The sequence below is a fragment of the Sinocyclocheilus grahami genome, unplaced genomic scaffold (assembly GCF_001515645.1).
Source record: "Sinocyclocheilus grahami isolate Dianchi unplaced genomic scaffold, SAMN03320097.WGS_v1.1 scaffold318.1, whole genome shotgun sequence".
Lineage (NCBI taxonomy): Eukaryota > Metazoa > Chordata > Actinopteri > Cypriniformes > Cyprinidae > Sinocyclocheilus > Sinocyclocheilus grahami.
The window spans coordinates 398,363-415,036 of NW_015505497.1; the positions used below are offsets into that span (position 1 = coordinate 398,363).

Below are 16,674 nucleotides of genomic sequence, written 5' to 3' on the forward strand. Positions count from 1 at the left end.
TATATATATATATTACTTCATGGTCTAAAAGTTATGCTTTTACAATGAAGCTACCTCATACTGTAAATATTTTCCAAGATGAAGGGAATCCTGGTTCATAAGAGACAAAAAATGAATTAAAGTGAGAAATCTTGATTTTGTTTGTTATTTTAAATAATTTTGAGTCATCATGAAGTCTCCTTGGAAGTTTGAGCCCACTGGTTGAGAACCACTGATTTAAAGTGTTATTCTGGCAGTATTGCATGCTTTTAAAAAAAGATTTCCAAATGTTTCTAGCAGATGTTGTCAGGTGGTCTACCTGCCCAAACCAACTTGACCAAGATCAATTTAAAACAGCTCCAGCTGCTGAACGACCAGCTAGAAACCATGCAGCTCTCATTCGAAACTAGCAGTCAGATCTTGGACCAACTTCAGAAATCTGTCTCATGATTTGAGGAAATGAAGTCCACCACTTCGGATATCCTGAATTTGACACATGTCTGAATATGTGGCCGTGAATGTTGACGTAGCGTGGCATGTGTGTTTTCAGCTGTCCTCCACACACCCCTGTCCGCAGAGCTGCTTCCTGTGTGGAGGGCAAGGGGGGCTGCCATTGTTTATGCCCTGCCGAGGCTGCGGTGTATCTGTTTGCTCCAGGATCCCGCAGAGCATTCGCTCACTCCTCGAACAATAAACATTGGTGATTGCTGACGAAGGCCCTGGTCCCGGCTTCTCCGAACTCTGGTGATTTAGAGGTGCCCGGCGGTCTACCGATGTATCCCTGCCCATGGCACAGAGACTGTAAGTGTAAATACTCTCAGTTTGGACTTTGTATACACGCACATTGTAACATCAAACTGTATGTGGACGGAGTTTGATTGTGTCGGGTGATCAGAGGCGCTGTTATGTCTCGTTTGCACAAGGATGAATAATATGGGGCGTCCCACAGTGGAGAAAAACCCACATAGGGGGTTTATTTGATCATTGAGCCACAGGATGTTCTGTCATGTATAGTGTGTGTATATATTGTATATATTTATGTTATGTTGCTTTCAGACCGCATTAATAGAAAAAACAATGAACTGATAGCAGAAACTATAGGTTGTGTGTGAAAATGTGAAGATTTTCTAAAAAGGAAGTCACAAATAAGATCTGTTTTATAGCTCAAATGTTTCTCCTAGACTCTACTGAGATTAAATAGAGAGCACGTTGAGACTTTGTCCCCTCAGATTATTATTTTGAGAAAAAAAGACTTGTTTCTTCTCTAAATAAATCTTAAAGTTGCAGTAGGAGATCTCGGAAAATGCTAACTTTAGCCTGATAGCACTGAAAGCGAACGTCCCACCCTCCCTGCAATCGCCGTCCAAAGCCACGCCCCCTGAACGCATAGACGCTCCCAGACCAGAATACCAGAGACAACATTACTACAATAGGCTACATCAGCGGTTCCCAATTCCAGCCCATGTTGCGAAGTGAATGTATTTTCCCCGCTCAGAGAGCAATGAACACTGTGTAGGGACACAGCTCATGTACGTAGCTCACTTCTAACGAGCTGGCGCGAGGACTGGATTAACCGCTGGGCTACATCATGTGTCATTCACCGGTGAGAAAACTTTAAAAGTACTACAATACCAGGAAGGAAGGTCAGGTTGTTGATGTTTGTCTGCCATTCTCGCTCTGTCTGCACAGCGTGCGTGAACACGCTGATGACTTATCCTGTCTGCGCGAACCCTGTGCGCAGAGGTATGCTAATACATACATTGCGAGGCAGGTAGGAACGCATATTAAAACGCTCGGATCAAGCGTTTTGATTGGACGAACATTTCTTGATCCTACGCCTTCCACAGAATATATAAATACAGACAAATACATTTAGACAACTTAACTTAATTTTTGCTATCGGGATGCGAAGAGACTTTCAACCAGCATAACAAAAAATGTTTCTGAAGACAATCACCTATTGCACCTTTAATGTCTCAAATTAAAGGGATAGTTCACCCAAAAATAAAAATTACTCCATTATTTTCTCTCCCTCAAGCCAGGTGTATATGACTTTCTTCTTATTCTATTCTATTCTATTTCTTTCTTCTTTAGTCATATAAAAAAATGTCCTGGCTCTTTTGAGCTTTATAATGGCAGTGAATGCGGTTGAGATTTTGAAGCCCAAAAAATGTGTCCATCCATCATAAAAAGTACTCCACACAGCTCCGAGGGGTTAATAGAGGCCTTCTGAAGTGAATCGATGCCTTTCATAAGAAAAACATCCATTTAAAACTTTATAAAGCATAATCTCTAGCTTCTGCTAACTGTCGTACGCGCGTTCACGAGAGAGTGGCATAGGTGTAGCGTAAGCTCCGGTGAGAAGTGACTAGGAGTGCAGAGGAGAGAGCAAAACAAAACAAATCATGAATTAGAAGTACGAAACAAGGATTTGTAAAGAAAAATGTTGGAGAATTCAATATAAGATTTTGATATAAGCCAAGATGGAGAGGTTTTTCTTTGCTTTAAACAAAACTTGGTTCTCGTGAGACTAGTATATTCTCACCGGAGCTTACGCATACGTCATCCATTGGACGCCACTCTTTCGTTTACCTGCATACGACAGTTAGCGGAAGCTAGAGATTACGGTTTATAAAGTTTTAAATATGGATATTTTTTACACAAATGCATCCCTTTGCTTCAGAAGGACTTTATAAACCCCCCAGAGCCATGTGGAGAGCTTTTTATGATGGATGGACATTTTTTTGGGCTTCAAAATCTTGACAACTATTCACTGCCATTATAAAGCTTGGAAGAGCTCTGATTGTATTCATCTGAATGAAGAAATTCATATACACCGAGGATGGCTTGAGAGTGAGTAAATTATGGGGTAATTTTTTCATTTTTGGGTGAACTATCCCTTTAAGACAGATTTGCAAAAAAAAAAATCTAAATTCAGAATCATATTCTTCCTAGATAAAATTATTCAACCTGTTATCCACATTCATTGTTTTTTTTTTGTAATTATCTCATTTTTGTATCTATTTTCATGGGTATTTTAGGAAAAGCATCTGCAACAAATATGATACTTAAAGTTTTAGTCCACCCAAAAATGTAAAATCAGTCATCTATTCCTCATCCTCATGTTGTTTCAAACCTGTATGACTTATTTTTCCTGCAGAACACAAAAGAAGTTATGACGAAGAATGATGAAAACCAAACCATTTCAGTTCCCATTGACTTCCATAGTATTTTTGTCAGTTGAAGTCAGTGGTAACTGAAACGGTTTGGTTACCAACATTCTTCTTCAAAAAAAAAACTTGCTCAGAAGAAAGAAATGCATACAGGTTTGAAACGTAAGTTTATGATTTATGAGTAAATGATTTCCATTTAAAGCACAACTGAGAACTTCATGAAGTCTCCTGAGAAACCTTTGAACAATAACATTTCCCTCTGGGGATTTTCAGAATGTGTTAATAATGCTTTCTTTCACAAATCATGCTTTTTCAGGTTTTCTAACTAATCCACACTTCTCTGCCAGATCTTCCAGCGGTTGAACTCTTGTGTGCAGTGCACAGCAGTCTCAGGATGTGACTGATGGCACTCGCCACAGAATGAGGCAAGGTTAAAAATACGGAAATGTGGACGGTTCCTCGGCAAGCAGCCTGTCCGCCAGCTGCTCTCTCAGCCCATCAGTGTCTCCAAACCTCAGCCCCAGACCCAGCCACGAACTCCAGCATCAACCCAGAGACACTCCCCGACCAGCCAGTGTTATTCACAACAACGTTTCCATCCATCTCACCATCAAAAATAACTGAAAGCAGAAAAACACAGGGGAACATTACAGCAGTCTGTCCTCACAGCACAAGAAACTTGTACGGCTAGAAGACAAAGAACAAGCGTTCAAGAAGTAAATCAAATCTTCAGGTAGTCAGAATCCTCATGGGTTGCAAAAACTCATGTGAGTATTTTGGTCTAATCTTGTTTCAAGGATTATTAGATCAATTGTTAAATTGAATAAAAATGCAGTTCATAGGGATCAGGGTCATGAAACGGCAAGGTGTTTATTAGAAACAGCTATTTTGTTCACACTTTTGGGGACCAATTCTCACTGTCAACTAACTATTAACTATGAATTTTGCCTCAGTAAACTCCTAATTTGCTGCTTATTTATAGTTTGTAAGGTAGTTGTTAAGTTTAGGTATGGGGTGGATTAAGGGATCTTAAATACGATTATGCAGAATAAGCTATTAGTGTGTGCTTTATAAATACTAATAAACAGCCAATATGCTAGTAATATGCATGCTGATAAACAACTGGTGAGTTTTTTTTTAATTCATATTTTCCTGTTTTGATAAAAAAAAAATTAAAAGATGTAATTTTTATTCATTTTGATTTCAATTTTAGGTTTAGTAAAACTGAAGTTAAACTGAATGAAAATTCATAATTTTTGTATTTATTTCAGTTAATGTTTAAGTAATTAAAATGTTTTTAATGGATTTAGTTATAGTTTATTATATAATATAGTCTCAAATATAAACCTTTATCTTCAGTTTACTGTGCAAAACCATAGTAACCAGGTTGACATTTTAAGATCGTCCTCTAATGACAAATCTCTATATTTCTTTATTTTGTGATTCATGAAATAGCTCATTGTTTGTGAAAAGAAAAGAAAAAAATATATATTGCAAAAGTTGTTGACAACTTAAGTCTTTTTATTTATTTTTATTTTTCAATCAATCAATATGTGTGCAGGCAGAAATTGGAAGCACAGGGGTTTGTGTCATTTTCCAGTTGCAATATCTAAAACAATTAAGTCTTGAAACAAGATGTATTTACTTGTGAAGCAACACCATTTAAAACATTAAGACTTTTCCTGTATTTATAAGTGGATCTTTTCCACTTATTTAAAGTATAAACTAGTTAAAAACAAGTGGAACAATTCAGCAACATTTAAAAAAAATGTTTTGGACAGCAAGCTAATTAATTCAAGAAATCATTTGTTTTGCAGGGAACCTGATCGTGTTTATATTGAAGCGGTTATTTTTAGCCTCCTGTGAATCTCTCAGCATGACTAAATGCAAGGTCATAGAACGAACTGGGCAACCGAACCCCTAGACAGCACAAAGCCACACTTTGGCCATGGTCAGAAAGTACCAAAACAGACCGGTTTTGGCCGAACTGTGTCTCGCCTCTGCAGAATTCACAGCACGACCGCAGACCTAGGTATTCGCTAACCCTTTGTTCTTTAAGGTCCTCGTTTCATTTGTTGGTGCACCACAGAGGGTTGTGAATATGCAATGATGCTAAACCACGCAAGCATGTAATTTTCAGAAAATCTGCAACCCTTGTGAACTTTGCAAGTAATGACAGGCTCTCAGATACTGAAAATACTGAATGCATTTCCCATTTAATGGACGATCCTGATTCCTGACAGAAGTGGCGGCCGTTTACCACATGACCTCACCATTACTGCATTTCCAGCTGTGTGGCCGTCCACAGCGCGCATTGTGATCTCACTGATCACAATATGACATGCAGGTACTTTCATCTTCGTGCAGACTGGTTTACTGCAGATCATACACTGTAAAAAAAAATCCCGTAAAATTTACGGTAAAAAAACGGCAGCTGTGGTTGCCGGAATTTTACCGTAAAAAATACGGTAGCAACGTTTTAGGTTTTACGGTTTTAACTTAAATTTACAGTTAAATACCGTAATTTCATTAACTGATATAATGTTAATATACCAACCTATTGAAGTACTGAAATCTGTTTTGTAGCTTTGTAATACACTGATAACCACCAAATGCAGGTGTTGATGAGAAAGTCACATGATGAACCAAAGCCCATAACAAGCAGCTTTTAAACAATAACATGTATAGAAGGTGCACAGTGTCATTCACACAAACGCTAAACACCATCATGGTAACACACTTTTTCACTTCCAAAAACAGTATACTACCGTAAAATGAATGTCCAATACATGTAATGTCCAATACAGTTTTTCACCGTATATAGTTGGGGAATTTACCATTAACCATTTAACAGGTTTTTACTGTAGCATTTTTACAGTCTTTTACCGTTAAATTCACGGTCATTTTTTACAGTGTAGCGTCTTCCACCATTCTTGTGCTTTCTGTCGGAATTGTGTTTGCCGGATTGCTCCTTGTGGCGATCTGGGTGTGGCAATGCTTTGCCCGGCAAAACCGCATTTTGCTTTCCTCGGCATCCATCACTGCCACTGTGGCATAAAGTTGCACTAACGCTTCCTAAATGCTGAGAGGACTAAACCAGGCACGTTTAAATGGCTCGCTTTGCTTCAGAACTTCCAGATTCCGAGTAGAAAATAACTAAGAGACACCACAAACCTTGGAATTTGGATGTCATGTTCCGAAAGGAAAGTGGCAGCAGCTGCCAAAACCAGCTTCCTCTTTAAAGAAACGTAAGTTTAGGAGAACCTGACAATCTAGCAGTGAGCGTGAAATGAAAAAACTACAAATTTGTTTGCAAAAAGAGCAACATGAAGCTGTGAGTCTGCGAGTGCTAATCATTTACAGCTGGTAAAGTCTTTGATCAGTTTCATGCAATACCACCAACACATCTTTCTCTGGCCGCCACTGCTAACATGTGTTATGCACATTGTGCCTGATTAAAACCGTTTATTTTGGGTGCCTTTATTAAACTCTACTCTGATTATGAAACATGACAGCCACAGTTGTGTTGTGATCAAAGCAGCTGCTGGTGCCAGAGCATCTGTTCACTTTCATTAGACATTAAAAACATTAAAGGCAATTTATACAAAAGCAGCTCTATCAATAAGCAAAACACCTCATCAATACAGAATATCATCCCTGTTAGAAATAATAACAGATTGTTTGAGGTCAAATGAGAAGCTTTTATGGCAGGTCAATTTGTGTCCATGCATGGCTTATATGTAAAAATTAATTTAATAAACAATAAATAGCTAATGTCGTATTTTACAGTGTGTTAATGTAGTCGTTTGTCTAAACGCGTCAACAAAAATCTAGCAACTTTTTAAAAATACTGTTTGACATTTCTAAGTTTCGAACTGTAATATATTTGTAATATTTTTTTATTTTTTTTTATAATATTCTCATTTTTTTTGTTTAATTGATTATTTTTTATTATTATTTTCATTATTTACATTTTTTTATAATTTAAAATGGAAACTTTGGCCTACTTTGGCATAAGTATGTTTTAAAAAAAAAATAGAAATTAATACTTTTATTCAGCAAGGAAGCATTAAATTGATCAAACTTTGTGGTAAGTATTTTATTTTTAAGAAATTTATACTATTATTCAGCATGGAGGAATTAAATTGATCAAAAGTGACAGTAAAGTCATTTATAATGTTACAAAATAATTAAAAATAAATGTTATTTTTATTTATATCAAAGAATCCTGATTTTTCTTCATCACTGTACAAAAACACAAAGCAACAAAAACAGTTTTCAACCCTGATATCGATAAGAACCATTAATCCATTAAGAAAAATCTTTAAAAAATAATAAAAAATAAAAAATCGTCCATTAAGGACTAAAGAACTATTCCATTAATCAACAAAACGTTGTCTTAATGACATCAGAAAGTGAACAAGGACAAGTATATCTTTTGCTTTATGCTTGCCAGCAGCTGTGAATGCCAACCTTGTTGCTATGATTTTGTATAGTAAACAAATAATAATTGAGACGTTTATATTTGTGGACGTATCATCCTTCAGGTCTCTAATAGGCACCATAGTTTCATAACACTGAAGCAAGGTCAGTGTCGGTGGCAAAACAAGGACAGAAGTGATAGAAAAAACAAGAGCATGAAGACCATAAACCATGAAGACTGTGTGTCATTATGAAAAATCTTAGGGTGGCAACCCACTCTCAGCCTGTCATTTTCACCGTAATGAATGCCTGTTATTATAGATGAGCAGAAGAAAATGACCATAGTTTCCAGTAGAAATTATGCCAATAAACAAACTGCCTAACCTTTTGGTATTCTAATTGTAATGTACTTGGGAAAATATATTATTAAAATACAATAGTATACAGTGTATCATCTTCTAAAACTACAAAGTGCAAGCAGTTTAGTATTTTGATGATGTAAAATTTGATCCAAAAACATGAGAGCTGCAAAAAACCAGGATGGTGACAAATGAGCAAAAAAAATGAATCGTTTTAGCTTTGTGTGAAAGTAAAATGCAGTGGGGTTTAACGAAAATGACAAAAGGTCGAGCTTGACAGAATTTTAAGAATATAATCGGAATCTTTCTCCAGGGTTAAAAAGGTTCACATGACAACAGTGTCAGCCCATAAATGCTGCTGCAGGCTAAACCAAACGAACGAATGTTATTATCTAATGTGAATATAGAATTATACTCATTTTGGGTCAAGATGAAGGTATTTCTCCTCACTGAGCAAGTCTAAGGCGAGCTGGCGAGGTCATGTCAGGGGATGCTCAGTAAAACTGCCACATTTCAAATGTTTGGAGAGCAGTGTGTTTGGTGTGTGAGCACAGACACAGACACAGGCCTGTTTTCGAGGGGAACAGCGGTCGAATTTAAATGCAGGAATCTATGAGAGGAATTTGTCTAAAATGCCAATAGCTAAATAAATGTTTACATATTGACTTTTTTTGTTATTTACCCTATTTACTTAAAATGCACATTCATGGCCTTGTTGTGCACAATTCATTTGTGCATATTATTCTAAATAAAAAAGGAGTGTTTTAAGGTTTGCACCATTTTCCTTTTCGGCTGATGTCACAAATAGGGTTATATATATGGTTGCAGAATATTCGGTATATCATTTGAACCAGTGTTATTTTAGTATCATTGAAGAGATTTGATCGTTTTTAATTCATATTTAGTTTTACAAATTATTTTTTATTTTTATATTTTCATTTTAGTATTTTTGTTGTGTGTTTTTGTCTTTTTTAAATGAGTTTTATTTTTATTTTTTTATAAATCTGCATAGTTTTATTCATTTTTTCATTTTCCGTTTTAGTTGAGTTATTTTAGTACATCGAGTTCAACTTTAAACAAATGACAAATGTTGCTTTGGCAACTAGCTAAAATAAAGTATATGTTTTTAAGATTTAAAAAAATATTTTATTTCAATTCAGCTTATTTTATTTCAAGTATCATTTCCAAGGCATTTTAATTTTAGTTAAATATTTAGTTATTTTGTTGTGTGTTTTTGTCATTTTTTTTTGTCTTAATGGTTTTATTCATTTTTATTTCAGTTTTAGTTGTAATTATTTTACTACATCAAGTTAAAGTAAATGGAAATGAAAAATGCTGTTTTGGCAACTAGCTGAAATAAAATAAGTTCATGTTTTATTTTTAGATTTTATTTGATTTGAGGTAACAATTTTTTTTTTTCAATTCTTTCACCTAAAAATAAAAATTCTGTCATCATTTACTCACCCTCAAGATGTTTCAAACCTGTATTTTCTGTTGAGCATAAAAGAAGATATTTTGAAGAATGTTGGTAACCAAACAGCCATTGACTTGAAAAAATACAATGTAAGTCAATGGCTACCGTCAACATTTTTCAAAATTAAGGGTGAGTAAATGCTGACAGGGTTTTTATTTTTGGCTGAAATATCCCTTCACCCGTAATAACTCTGATTTGACCTAGTATCCATATTGTCTTTTGTTGCTATTGTTCACTATTTTCTGACAGGTGAGATAAAAGTTTTCAATACAAGGTACAAATCCAGCCACTCCCTGATAAACAAGATGAAAATAAGCAAATGAGACCACTGTTGTGAGGAAATCAATACTTCTGACAAAATGGTAGCATCTGCCTCCAGCGTCATTCTGAGATGCATGACCTTCTCATTTAGTCCTGTGTACTGTTCATATTTCAGGACAAAAAGTTTAAAATATCACATTTGTTGCAATATTTTGTTAATAGGGATCATTTGTTCTGTTTGAGACAGATGTTCAAAGAATGACGTTTATCCACTGTTATATTCTGAATACTGTATATATCAGAATTCTTTTAACGATCTACTATCAGTCACCCTCCAAATGATTGTGGACGCCCCTCAACGACGGCATCCATCAGTGTGTTAGTGGGAGCCGAACAGCTGAAATGCCAGTTCTAGCATGGCTGATTCTGCTGCCAGTTACAGTGATACTGTGGAAATATCACTTCATTGTTTGTGATTTAACCAGTGTTTGACCCTTCCAGTTACAGCAGTGAACATTGTAATGTAATACAGGACTGAGTCCAAACAAAATGCAAGTGTTCCTCCAGTTATTGATTGGAACAAATGCTATTATCTTGAACACTAGATGAAAAAGATCACCATGCTGGATGAGCAGATTGCTCTTTTTAAAATAGCTGTAATTAAAATCTAAATATTGTATTTTTTTCTTTTATGAAACATGTTTGTTTTATTTTATATGATTTATTTTTTATTTATTTATTAATTTGTATTTTACATTCATTCATTAATTCATTTTGAAGTACAAAAACCATACCCAAACCTTTTGGATTATTTAATACATATTTATCTTAATTTGTTAGTTTTAGTATGTATGTGTTTATTTATTTATTTAGAAATACAAAAAAAAAACATACCCAAAGCAAATTTTCTAATTTTACAAAAAAAGTATTTTTTAAATCTCTGAATATACACAGATTTCACTGATATTTCTCTTAATTTTTCACAATAGAAATGAATAGGTTACTGTGACCAAGATTTATTTTCTCCAAGCTAAATCACGCCGTATATTTATGTTTATGACTTTTTGTTTTAACTCTTGTTCTATTTTATTTAGATTTTTATTTTATAAAATTTAATTTATGTTTTTTCTTTTTTCTTTATTTTAATTATTTTTACATTTGATTTATTTTTGAATTATTTATATATTTCTTATTTTTATTTTATTTTAGTCTTTTATTTTATTTGCATAATTTATTAATTTTATTGTATTATTTATTTATTATTTTATTTAATTTTATATTGTATTTAATTTTTTTTATCTTATCTTGAAGTACAAAAGACATTACTTTTCTGGCCATTTTTATCTCCAAATATACAGATTTCATGCATATTTCTCTTAATTTTTCCCTATAGAAATGAATAGGTAACTATGGTAACTAATCAATGCCAATCACTTCAGTGCGTCAAAAAATTAATACATACTCATTTTAGACACATTCAACACATTGTAGTTGTAACCAGAGACCTGTTTCTCGATTTCATACTTAAAGGCACAGCACACACACACACACACACTCACACACACACACACACACTGCTGTGCAAAACCCTGTAAACGGATCTCCAGATGTTAATGCTGTGGGACCTAGACCCGCACTAGGTGGTTTTTCTATGATGCAAGTCGTCCACTTACCACATCAGACGTTCATAAATAAAGCAGGTGTGGTGTGTGGATTGAGAGAGCTGGACGGGTTCAGCAGATGGAGATACAATCACTCTGAAAGGGAAGTGAGCAAATGGAGTTGAATGTTGATGTAAAGCACCTCATGGGGAGCCGTTTGAAAAATACAACAGTGTCACAGTAAAAAGGTAATTCATCAAATGCACTTAAAGTCATTTAGAACTTGAACTGCATTTCTGTTTTACTTCTAGCCTATTTGTCATCAGAGGTTTCATGTGGCCAAATCTTAAATACACTGAACATACTAATTTTTAAATAAAAAGTAAGCTAGGTTTTTAGATTTTCAAGTAAAATTGTAAATGGTGCTTACCCGTGCAAACCTCAGCACCGTGACGCTAAGATGTTGTGGATGGTTTATAAATACTAAATGGAATTGTTTTTCATGTTGTAAGTGAAATTTGGCCGATATATATTTCAACAGAACTCTTGTTCACGGGACATTGATGAATACAATTGACTGGATAATTATTGACTTTAACAGTAAATTGAGTCTTTATTTGTTTTAGCAGTTCATATTTTCAATCCAGTCATTCTGACATTAACTGCTGATGAGACCACATGACATCAACTGAACCAATCAATCCAATTAGACTCACACAATAACACACTCGTTGTCTATCTATCTATCTATCTATCTATCTATCTATCTATCTATCTATCTATCTATCTATCTATCTATCTGTCTATGTCTCTCTCTGACATAGTATCTATCTATCTATCTATCTATCTATCTATCTATCTATCTATCTATCTGTCTATGTCTCTCTCTGACATAGTATCTATCTATCTATCTATCTATCTATCTATCTATCTATCTATCTATCTATCTATCTAGTAGAAGTGAGTTGGTAAGGAGCAGTGTATGCACTGAGTTTCAGAGGTGAATGGGAGGATCGCACTGGTGGGTTGGTGGAGGGGGGCAGTGGAATTCTTGAATCCTCAAATCCTGGAAGTGGGAGGTACGAAGAAAAAAAAACCCTCCTTCATATGCCTTTCCAGAGGAAGAATCGCTGCTGTAAGCGACAGAGAAAGCGCAAGACAAACACGCTAATTCGCAGTTTACCTCGGTGTGACTCGTAAATCTCGGTACGTCGCGAAACACCCGCGCGAGTTTATGAATGAAAAACTTCCCAAACAGCAAAGACGTGGAAGTTTTCTCACTGTTTATCTACGCACCTGGACCAGAACCTATTGTTTGGTTCAACTGGTTTAAACGCGACTCGCTACTTTTTGCAAAAAAAAACAGGCGCGCTGCACGAGAGAGATCTGGCTGAGTGGCTTGTTTTGATTCAGTTCAGCGTGGGCTATTTTCTACGGAGATCGCTTGTTTTGGAGTAAAGCTTTACAAACCTAAATAACTCCTACAAGAAGTGCCACTTCAACACAACCCAGTGCTCACAATAACATCAGAGGTGAGTGCTTTTTAACTTTGTGAAGAACCGCAACATTGTTAGAGTTATGATGTCTTTGTTGTTCATTTTTTAAATGAAGTAGGCTATAAGAAAGATTAAATACGCACGCCATCGTCGTAAGAAAAAAGACGTTATCTTCAGACACATATTTCAATTTAAAGAAACGTTTTTGCAAGTTTTATGTAGAGAGGTCAATACAGAAAGAAGTATTGATATAGCCTATATGATTGCAATATAAATATAAATAGAGGCTCATATAGCCTAGTTGTGCTTTTTAAAGTAAATCATTCTCATTTCCATTGTGTTTGCACATTCATGATTGAATAGGTGCTCACAGCAGGAGTAGAATAAGAATGCTACATTGTGTTCCCTCAATTTCCATATCAATGAATATGAAAAGTGACCTATTTTGAGCTGTAAAACCCTAGGTGGCATTGTCTGTCTAGTGTTTGTTATGGATGCATTGTGTTCCTTGAGGAAACAAACCTTTCCAGGGTGATCTGCTTCTGTGTTAATGATAAATCAGGTTTTTTTGTGATTTAACTGAACTGATGTTCCCTGGCCGACCTCTGTTGTAGAGTTTAGGTGGGAAGATGCACTAGTAGAGTCCTTCTAAACATCTTAGTCAGGAACCATTGAAACTGAGTCAGTCCCATACTCAACATGTTACGCTAGTTTACCTTTAGAGACACTTTCTGATCATGAGTCAATGTCAGAATCTCTGAGGATGACTACTTCATTCCACAAGCATTAATTTCAGAGATGAATCATAAATTAAACTGATATTTTTCAAAACCACAACCTCCCTCCCCGAGGAGCCCATCTTGATTTATTGTGGCACTTGTGCTGAGTTACGGCCGAATCTCATGTCAGCTGGAGCCCATCCAAACTGAATGTGTAATATTGGATGCGCTGAAAGACGAGCTGCGTCCATGCACCTGGTCAGAGTGCTGCTCAGTCACCCTGCTGTGACTTCTTCCTGGTAATCTTCTCAATATCACTTTCAGCAAAACTGAATAAAGCTTTATATTCACAGTTTTAAAAATGTGCTGCAAAAATAAAGATTCCAGAAGGAGATTTTCTTAGCAATGCCAAAAAATGAACATATTGGGTTCCCCAAAGAAACCTTTTAGTGAACAGTGAAGTTTTTTTTCTTTGTGTGAAGAATATTTTAATAACATTCTTCCACTATAGAACTTTTTGTGCAATGGAAAGTTTCGGTGGATGTTAAAGTTTCTTCTGATGCCAATGAAGAACCTCTAGTTTTAAGAGTTTACATAACCACTAATGCCGTTCCCATTTTTTTGAGTTTTTAGTGTGCATCAGTGATTATGCAAAACGAAGCCAGCGGAGGTGTGGATAGGAAGGCAAATGGCTAAATAATTCACTTGGATTTCCTTTCCTAATCTATACAATTACTGGTGTTAAGGGGGGTTGCAGGTTGGAGGGGTCCTGGGATGGATTGCATGACTATCTCCCAAAACAAACACAGAGTCGAGGAATGTCATGCATGGATGCAGCAGCATAGTAATTAAGGGTCCGGGCTGGAATCTCAGGGGGGTAGGGAACACAGCAAACCCCAACCTTTAATTATCACAATGGGCTTTTCAAATGCTCCTCTTGCATTACTGTGGAGAACTCTGAAAGGACTGCTGGTTTCAATGCTGTTTTCCACTTTTGGTGGAGATAGTGGAGTAGAAGTTTCTTCATTTGCATTTATCCATTTAGAAGATGCTTTTGTTCAAAGCAGCTTTCAAAAGAGAATAGCACAAGTGTAAGCAACTACTTAAAGGTTATTTAGTGCCAAAAATGAAAAGAAATAAAACAATATATGTATTATTATTATTATTATTAATTAAACTTTTTTGCTGAATATACATACATTTATTGATTGATTTATTTAGTTAGTTATGCATTTTCATATTTGCTAATCTGTAATATACACAAATAATTTTTTATATAATATTTTATCAGGCATACCCTAATAGACATGATTTTGTTATGATAAAAAAGTGGTCCCTTTTTATTTCCTTTCTACAAACTTGTGATTAATATGTTTATTATGCCTTCAGTACCTACTTTTACCACTGGATAGCACTTATGGGTCAAGTTTTTCGGTGGGGGGAAATGTATTTACATTTTTTGTTCAATTATTATTTTCATGACTATAGTTAGTTTTTTTCATTTTAATTTTCTTTTTTTTAATGTTTATTTGTTAAAATGTATGTTTTATGTTTGTATTTAAAAAAAAGTGTAATTACAAGTGATTGTCTGCTAAAATTTCTAATAATAAAAATATATAAACCATAATATTTGATATTTTTTGTTTAGTTTCATTAGAGATAAAGAGTACACTGTAAAAAGTACACTCTTTTTTTTGTGTGACTGTTGTTGAAAAATGCTTTTATAGCTCATCCAATAACATTTCTTTGAATCTCGTCGGCGTGCCGCAGTTTCATGTGTGAAAAAGTTCCACGAATAACTCCACATTCTCATCAGTTTAAGAGATTCTTAAATTTTACTGCTTTGACACGGTTATGGACAGCGCCTATGAGGTAAATGAACTGCGTTTATGGCCTTATCATAAACCCGCTGCACATCAGGATTTAGGATTTTTCATTCAGGGTCGCCACCCACTGCAGAACGACCGTCTCTTCATGTACTTGCCTTTAGCCGAATTACTCTGGCATAAAACCATCCGACAGCTCTCAGTAATGGACGGACATCCTTCGTTTATCATTCTAATGAGGTGATCATAATTACCTGAATTAGATGTTTCTGTACGTCAGCTCTTCTAGATGAAAACGCAGCATGGTTGAGTATTTTAAACACTTGTGCGAAGCTGAGACTTGCAACAAAGGCGCTAATCAGTTGACAACTTTGTTTGCATTCACTAATACTCTAATTCCCTTCATTCTCAGTAATGAGAGCAAAACATATGACACCAAGTTGTGTTGTTTCAGATTGGAAATTGTGAGTAAAGTTGAAGGGGTGCGAGCAAATGGACTGCAGCATGATTATTGGAGGTGGGGGTACAAAAACAACCACCAGATTACGGGGCTTTTGTTGGGTAACGTTTGGCAGGGATGGAGGCGTGACTGGAGTCCAGAGGAAAGCCAAGTGTCAAGTGGCGATTCTTAGGGGGGCATGGCATTAACAGATGTGTTTCACACCACCGGGATGGCCTCTCCACACCTACTCAGAGGGGCAGCTGCTGTCGGGTGAGGGGTCGAGAGGTTTGGGGCCTCTGTTTTCTTTATACTTGTGGGAAAACCATGTTTGAACTACTTTTTGATTTGTAAGGTACCTAGTTGAAGTTACAGCCTTTTCTTGGTTAAGTTTAAATTTTTTGTAATAGGATGATTGTTGCTTTGAATTTAGGAGATTTGTTATTATTTATCCGTGGTTGTTTAATTGGGTGGTGAATTAATGCATGAACAGTTGTCAATGCTAATTAAACTTAATATTTAAAAGCAATGGAGCCTTAGAAGTTGAATTAGTGAGTACCAGATGGGCTTCATGGCCAGGTGACAGTATTATTTCAGTAAATGAGACCGTTCTGGTCTTTGTAAGCAGAGCGTGAGTGTAGTTGGGCTTATTTTGTGGCCTTTTGATATAGTTATAAGTGGAAACTTATACTGCTGTTTAAAAGTGTGGGCCTGGTAAGATTTTTTTTTAATGACTAAGAAGTCTTTTATGCTCATCAAGGTTGCATTTCTTTGATCAAAAATACAGTAAAAACAGTTATATTGTGAAATATTATTACAATTTAAAATAACTGTTTACTATTTGAATATATTTTAAAGGGGTCCTATTATGCTTTCCCTTTTTCAACTTTAGTTAGTCTGTAATGTTGCTGTTTGAGCATAAAAA

The 16,674-nt window shown here is 35.5% G+C and overlaps 1 protein-coding gene across 4 annotated transcripts in view; it reads left to right on the forward strand.

Annotated features, from left to right (window-relative positions):
* The first annotated feature begins 12,384 nt into the window (after positions 1–12,384).
* Positions 12,385–16,674, forward strand: part of LOC107602069 (fibroblast growth factor receptor 1-A-like) — a 29,436-nt gene continuing 25,146 nt past the window's right edge. For all 4 annotated transcript variants that reach the window (XM_016294469.1, XM_016294470.1, XM_016294471.1 and 1 more), the window contains exon 1: positions 12,385–12,801. The gene's annotated coding sequence lies outside the window, so the exon portion shown is untranslated. The remainder of the gene's footprint in view (positions 12,802–16,674) is intronic.